This window comes from Bufo bufo, chromosome 2 (assembly GCF_905171765.1).
Source record: "Bufo bufo chromosome 2, aBufBuf1.1, whole genome shotgun sequence".
Classification (NCBI taxonomy): Eukaryota; Metazoa; Chordata; class Amphibia; order Anura; family Bufonidae; genus Bufo; species Bufo bufo.
Window position 1 is genome coordinate 110,940,582 of NC_053390.1, and position 8,175 is coordinate 110,948,756.

Sequence of the window (8,175 nt, forward strand, 5' to 3'; positions counted from 1 at the left end):
TTGTGAAAGCATGTCCCGTGGCAGTGTCATGCAAAAAGCAATTACAGACACAAGCCACTAATCTGGTGTGATAGGACACTATTACACCGCGCAACAATGATTTTGCTACTGAAAGAAAAACATGTGATTTATACTAAAATGAGCGCGCTGATTCCAAATATGAACTTTTTAAGTATATGCAAAGCCTATTCAGTTATAATATTAATGCATTATATTAGAGATATTTCAATGGACATGTCCAGATCTGTTCGGACGCACTCAGGCTGATGTCAGCACTAAGTATATAAGGCAAGGTGGACAGATTTTGATAAAGTGATCTGTTATAGTGATAAGAAATGAAAACTTAGACAGTGTGTGGATAGCTCACCACCCTCCTCAATACGGTAGGGGTGCTCTAGCCGAGGGACTGCTCACTCAGTCAGTCCAAGGAGTGTGCATAAACTAGAAAAAAACGGCTGGCACTCACTATGTGGTTGCACATCAAACAATTATTTATTAATAATAAACCGCTATCAGAGATATCGCGGGATTTGGGGATTTCAGTCCGATAATCTTGGTCCAATATTCTTATGAGAGCTGCAGGTCAGATGAAAAAATGGAGCGCTCCACTTTGTAAGAAATAATTCAGATTTCATCCATCATATCCAGAAGCTTGTTGTTGGCAGGGATATAACGCTAAACGCGTTTCGAGGACTTCAATCCTCTTCCTCAGCTACTGAGGAAGAGGATTGAAGTCCTCGAAATGCGTTTAGCGTTATATCCCTGCCAACAACAAGCTTCTGGATATGATGGATGAAATCTGAATTATTTCTTACAAAGTGGAGCGCTCCATTTTTTCATCTGACCTGCAGCTCTCATAAGAATATTGGACCAAGATTATCGGACTGAAATCCCCAAATCCCGCGATATCTCTGATACATCACGTGGTACACGCCAGAGAGCGGGGAGTGTGAGAGCGAACAGTGGAACAAGCGGCTGAATCAGACGGCCGGAGATTCGTTCATGTGGGTAAGCTAAAACTTCCCTGTGAATTTGTGGCATATCTTATTGTTGAAAGTTACAATATCCAACAGTGCAAGAACTGCTGAAGATAACTATAAAGAGGGAGATTTTATCCCCCAGCAGCAACTAAACACAGCTTGTGGACTTGGCTACATTTGTCTTATTTAAAGAGACAGGGTCCCTGTTTGATTGAATTGGATACACATTGCCAAACAGGCAAAGGACTATATCACTTTTCCAAGAGACCTTAATTGGGTGCATTGCGTTACCCAACCAGTGCAGTACATATTGAATTTTATTATTTAGAATTTTATTATTTATTTTTTAGGGGTTCTTTTTAACAATGATGTTTTAATGTTCAAGTGTATGTATTTCTGCTATTATTCTATTATTGAACTAGCGGTTTATTATTAATAAATAATTGTTTGATGTGCAACCACATAGTGAGTGCCAGCCGTTTTTTTCTAGTGATCTGTTATAGTGCTATCAGTTTTGAAACTTAAGATGGATAAACGCAAGTGTGTTAACAATCCAGACAATTTCTGCTACATATGTGGCAAATACACTAATTATGATCAGCACAAGAATCTGACAAAGTGATTGTGTCTTGCAGCATTTGTGCTAGTAGTGCAGAACTTCCTTGGGAACAGACAAGCTGCAAACTATGCTGAATTAGTAGACAACATGCTTACAGCATATGAACAACTTGGCTTACGAATGTCATTGAAAGTGCATTTCTTACGTTCCCATCTTGACTTTTTCCCGCCCAGTTTTGGACACGTAAGTGACGAACATGGAGAGCGGTTCCATAAAGATATTTCTACAATGGAGAACAGATATCAAGGCCGCTGGAATCCTAACATGATGGGGGACTACTGCTGGTTTTTGCAACGGGAAAATATGACCGTAGCAAAAGCAAAAAAAGGGCAGCTCTCACCTGTGTCTCATTGCCACGAGCACGGACATAGCGCCTGGATTGCACTATTAGTAGAACCTCAATAAAACTTTGCAAGTTCAGCTCCAGTGTTCAAGGTTCAAAACTTTATTCCAGCGTTTTTTTTAAAACTTTCAATACACGGATACACTTGTTACGCGTTTCAGACCATTCTTAATATAGGTCCTTCATCATGACATGAATGGTCTGAAACGCATAACAAGTGTATCCGTGTATTGAAAGTTTTAAAAAAAACACTGGAATAAAGTTTTGTACCTTGAACACTGGAGCTGGACTTGCAATTTTTTTTTTAGGGAAAATATGACCGTTCACAAATGCAAAAGCAGATGCCTGAAGAACTTTTAACAGAACTGGGCCTTGCTCAAGTAAGACTTTTAAACAAAAAAACAAGATTTTGTTATTCCATTACATTTTCATACACTGTTTACTACGCAAACTTTGATGTACAGTAGATCAGGTAATTGTTGGAGTAAAACTTGTTCTGTCCAAAATTATTCAATGCTTTCCAAGTGCTTAATTAATTTAACCCTGGAGGAGCTTCAGAGTTCCACAGCAGAGACTGGAGTATCTATACATAGGACGACAATAAGGCGTACGCTCCATAGAGTTGGACTTTATGGCAGAGTGGCCAGAAGAAAGCCATTACTTTTAGTTAAAAACAAAAAGGCATGTTGTGAGTTTGCGAAAAGGCCTGTGGGAGACTCCCAAAATGTATGGAGGAAGGTGCTCTGGTCTGATGTACTTTTGTACTTTTCAGCTATCAAAGAAAATGCTATGTCTGGAGCAAACCCAACACATCACATCACCCAAAGAACACCATCCCCACAGTAAAACATGGTGGTGGCAGCATCATGCTGTGGGGATGTTTTTCAGCAGCCGGGACTGAGAAACTGGTCAGAGTTGAGAGAAAGATGGATGGTGCTAAATACAGGGATATTCTTTAGCAAAACCTGTACCACTCTGTGCGTGATTTGAGGCTAGGATGGAGGTTCACCTTCCAGCAGGATAATGACCCAAACACACTGCTAAAGCAACACTTAAGTGGTTTAAGGGGAAACATATAAATGTGTTGGAATGGCCTAGTCACAGCCCAGATCTAAATCCAATAGAAAGTCTGTGGTCAGACTTAAAGATTGCTGTTCACAAGCTCAACCCATCCAACTTGAAGGAGCTGGAGCAGTTTTGCAGGGAGGAATGGGCAAAAATCCCAGTGGTAAGATGTGGCAAGCTCATAGAGACTTATCCAAAGTGACTTGGAGCTGTGATTGCCGCAAAAGGTGGCTCTGCAAAGTATTTTCTTTAGGGGGTGAATAGTTATGCACACTGACTTTTTCTGTTATTTTGTCCTATTTGTTGTTTGCTTCACAATTATAAAAAAAAAAAAACATCTTTAAAGTTGTGGGCATGTTCTGTAAATGAAATTATGCAAATTCTCAAACAATCCATATTAATTTGAGGCAGTGAGGCACCAAAATACGAAAAAAGTCAAGGGGGGTGAATACTTTTGCAAGGCACTGTAATTGGGTATATATTAAGGACTTTCATTAGGGGAAGCACATAGACATGAAGGAGTAACGGACTGGTCACAAATAGTTGTATGTTTTATGCAGCTTGCTGGCAACTACAGGTGAAACCCGAAAAATTAGAATATCGTGCAAAGTTCATTTATTTCAGTAATGCAACTTAAAAGGTGAAACTAATATATGAGATAACAGAAAGGAAAAGGATAAGCAGGCACACTCTAATTTGGGTACAATCTATTAATTTATTTATATTCTAGTGATTGTGAGATCTGATAGATGGATATTGTATAATAAAATGAGAAAAAATAAAATGAGAAAAAAATATATATGAGCAAAAAATATGAGCAAAAAATATAATTGTATATAAGTCCTTTTTAATAAATAGTAATAAAAATGTAAAAAATGTAGAATAATAGGTGATCACCACTAGGTAGAAAGTGATGGATACCTTGAAAAAATACCTAGATAAAAATGTTCATAAAGTCTTTCATAAACAGTTTTTCATATAATAGTGGCCACTGGTCAGAGGATAAAATCGAGTAAAAGATGTGCCTTATAAGATTGAAAATCCATGAGTAGGATAGTCCTTCATAAGGAAATAATCGCTGAACAGAGGATTAATATCGAATGGTGCCCCTTTGTGTACTTGTGGCTCCGTTTGTACAGTATTTTATAGACATCAATCGCCGCTCAGCAGAGGATAGATATTGCGCCTTTTCAATATGTTTTTGATAAAACAGCAGGCATGTACATATAGTTGCAATTCAAAGCTTATGACAATATGTAACTGTTAATTGTTGTATTCCATATGCCAAGCTGTGGAGGAAAGGGATGCTCCGTGCCTGAGTGCGGCGTCCAGCACTGTCTCTGGCTACAGAGGTCACTTACCCTTCCCGGCGCTGATTGTGTTGGATCCTCTGGTAGTGATCGGCTGTTCCTGGGAGGCTGTTTCAATTCAGTCCAGTTCACAGGAGTCGGCGACGTGCCTCGTGTTGCCTAGGACGCCGGGGGGGGGCGTGGTTCGCGCGTCTGGAGGATGACGCAAGCGGTCACGTGATCGCGAACTTTTCCAAGCTTGTTCACAGTGTTCCTCCTGCTCTGTTTATCAAAAACATATTGAAAAGGCGCAATATCTATCCTCTGCTGAGCGGCGATTGATATCTATAAAATACCGTACAAACGGAGCCACAAGTACACAAAGGGGCACCATTCGATATTAATCCTCTGTTCAGCGATTATTTCCTTATGAAGGACTATCCTACTCATGGATTTTCAATCTTATAAGGCACATCTTTTACTCGATTTTATCCTCTGACCAGTGGCCACTATTATATGAAAAACTGTTTATGAAAGACTTTATGAACATTTTTATCTAGGTATTTTTTCAGGGTATCCATCACTTTCTACCTAGTGGGGATCACCTATTATTCTACATTTTTTACATTTTTATTACTATTTATTAAAAAGGACTTATATACAATTATATTTTTTGCTCATATTTATTGCTCATATATATTTTTTGCTCATTTTATTTTTCCTCATTTTATTATACAATATCCATCTATCAGATCTCACAATCACTAGAATATAAATAAATTAATAGATTGTACCCAAATTAGAGTGTGCCTGCTTATCCTTTTCCTTTCTGTAATTTCATGCTTCTGACTGGGTGAGTCAGATCTAGCAGATTTGCACTTCTACCATTTACCTCAGTGGTGGAGCCGTCTATTCCATTTGTTTACCTAATATATGAGATAGACTCATTACATGCAAAGCGAGATATTTCAAACCTTTATCTGTTATAATTTAGATGATCATGGCTTACAGCTTATGAGAACCCTAAAGTCACAATCTCAGGTACCCTTTGCTCTGGGGGTATGGATTAATTAGCTGACTAGAGTGACACTTTGAGCCTAGAATAATGAACCTTTTCACAACATTCAAATTTTAAGTTGCATTAATGCAACTCCTTTTAAGTTGCATTACTGAAATAAATGAACTTTTGCACAATATTCAAATTTTTTGAGTTTCACCTGTATTTCCTTTATTTACATTTGACCCCCTAACACGTGTTGGGACCTCAAATTCAAATTATTTACAGTTGGTCACTAGGACCATTAGTTGTCCCTGGATTGACACGTGTTATTAGGTATTCAAATTTAACATTTATTACTTGTCCTTAAAATATCTAGAACTGACAAATTAAAATTATCAGCTGTGCCTGCCTTGTAAATATTAATAGTTTGGATAGGTCTGAATATTAGGTGAATCCACTAGAGGGCACTCTTCACTTGTAGCTGTCTAGCTCTCTTTACTTTTCACATGGCATCATCTGTGCTCAATTCGGTGCACACTGTTACTTTCACAGTGCGCTGCCTACTGGCAGCAGATGCCCTCGTGGAGTACACTACTCTACTAATATATCTATCAGACCTCCTATCTTGGCTATGCACTTGCTGGCTAAAACACACTAATATCACTCTCTGCCCCCCGACATGTTTCGCCAAATACTTGGCGTCTTCAGGGGTATGGTCACCTGTATTTTTGCATGAAAAAATTCTGCAAGAAAAATAAACTTTTTTTTGTATATGAACAGACAGCTTTAAAAAAAAAAAACATCACGTTTCTACAGTTCATTGGCTTACCGCCTGCACCTTAATAGCAAACATTCTGCTGCAAACATTTAGCAATTGGGCATCTATTTTTCTAAAAAACGTTTTAAACTTATCATTTGTAAATGTGCATTTCTGTGCATTATACCATCAGTCACTAAATGGTATGGGTAGTTACAGAAAATGCATTTTACTGGCCATGTTAGTGAACACATAACTGCAACAGACCATGTAATCCAAAGACGTTTTACTGCAAAAATGGCATTGTTATAATCATGTTACTGCAACAAACCACATAGGGCCAGATTTATCATTACTCTGACAGCTCACTCCACTTTCACAAATGGCTAAAGTCAGTTTTAGCCAAGTCAGATTTATGATCGACCCTTTAAGACTGTAATAAATGTGGTTTGACGGTAGCAGTTTATCCGTCAGTAAGCAGCTTTACAAAAGTCACACATCTTTACGAAAAAGTCGCACGTTTTTATAAAAAAAGTCGCATGTTCTATTAAAAAGTCTCATAAGATAAGCATGGTCCTCACTGGAGTGAAATTGGGACTTTTTTGCGACTTTTTTGCGACTTTTTTAAATAGTCCCAATAGTAAATCTGTCTAGAGATTCATTTACATAAGAAAACACGCCCACTTTCAGAAAACTGGCGAGCATAGTGCAGAGCAGAAAAAAGTCGCAAATTTGTGCGCAGTTTTAGCGTTTGGGACTTTTTTGGGACTTTTTCACTCCATTATTCTGACCTGAGCTAATGATAAATCTGGCCCATAGTTCAAAGACATTTTACAGTAAAAACGGAATTATTATCATTGTAAATTGTCGATACCAGTGTGCAGTGTGTTTGCGGAATAGGAGGGATATTTAGAGGGGTTATCTCACTTCAGCAAATGGCATTTATCATGTAGGTAAAGTTGATACAAGGCATTTACTAATGGTGGGTGACCTCATTCATAGCTGTGTTGTTGGTGGTGGTAGTAGTGGCACTTGTAGCCACGGTAGTGGGAGTAGGGGAAGAGGTAACGACAGTGGCAGGAAATCAGGAGGGGGAGAAGGAGCCCATGATCACATATCACAGTGTGATAAAAGTGGTGTGGAGGGTGAGGATGACAATGGCAATGATTGTGTGTTGGACAGGATTTGGGAGCCAGATTGGGGTGCTGAGGAAATGGTGACATCAAAGGATAGCCAGGACCTCCCAAAAAACTGACATGGCCAGATCTGCTTCTATTATTATTAAGATCTAAGCCAAGCTCAGCTTCTGCTAGCTCTGTGCGAGTATTTCCCATCTGCCAGTTTTTTTCTACAGTGCTGGGAGACAAAAGCATTGCCTTGTACAAGATCTGCAGGATTAAAATAAGATGTGGGCTTTCAAATACAGGGAGTGCAGAATTATTAGGCAAGTTGTATTTTTGAGGATTAATTTTATTATTGAACAACAACCATGTTCTCAATGAACCCAAAAAACTCATTAATATCAAAGCTGAATATTTTTGGAAGTAGTTTTTAGTTTGTTTTTAGTTTTAGCTATTTTAGGGGGATATCTGTGTGTGCAGGTGACTATTACTGTGCATAATTATTAGGCAACTTAACAAAAAACAAATATATACCCATTTCAATTATTTATTTTTACCAGTGAAACCAATATAATGTTAAAGCAGCCCTAAATTAGGGCATTTTAGATACACTCTGGTGTTCCTGATCATTGTACCCCCCCCCAGGGGTTAATATCCACGCGTGGCTGAGAGACTGAACACTGACACAGAAGTTGGTCAAAGCAATCTCTAACTTTATTTAAATCAGGTAAGCCGTATTATATATCTTCAGACGAGGGCAGTCCTCACTGAGGCTTAAACATTGTTTCATTGGTCAAAAAGGAAGAAGAGATAAGAGAGAGGAGATTATTCACCTGCATTTGCGCAGTGAATACCACTTTGGAATGTGAACTAATGTAAACATCTCGTTAACATCGCCATTTTGGAATGGCGGACAATCTAACAATAATACTGCATACGTCCTATATGATACTTCAAAGAGGTGCTTCTCTATAGGCAGTGAATAATATATATATCATCAA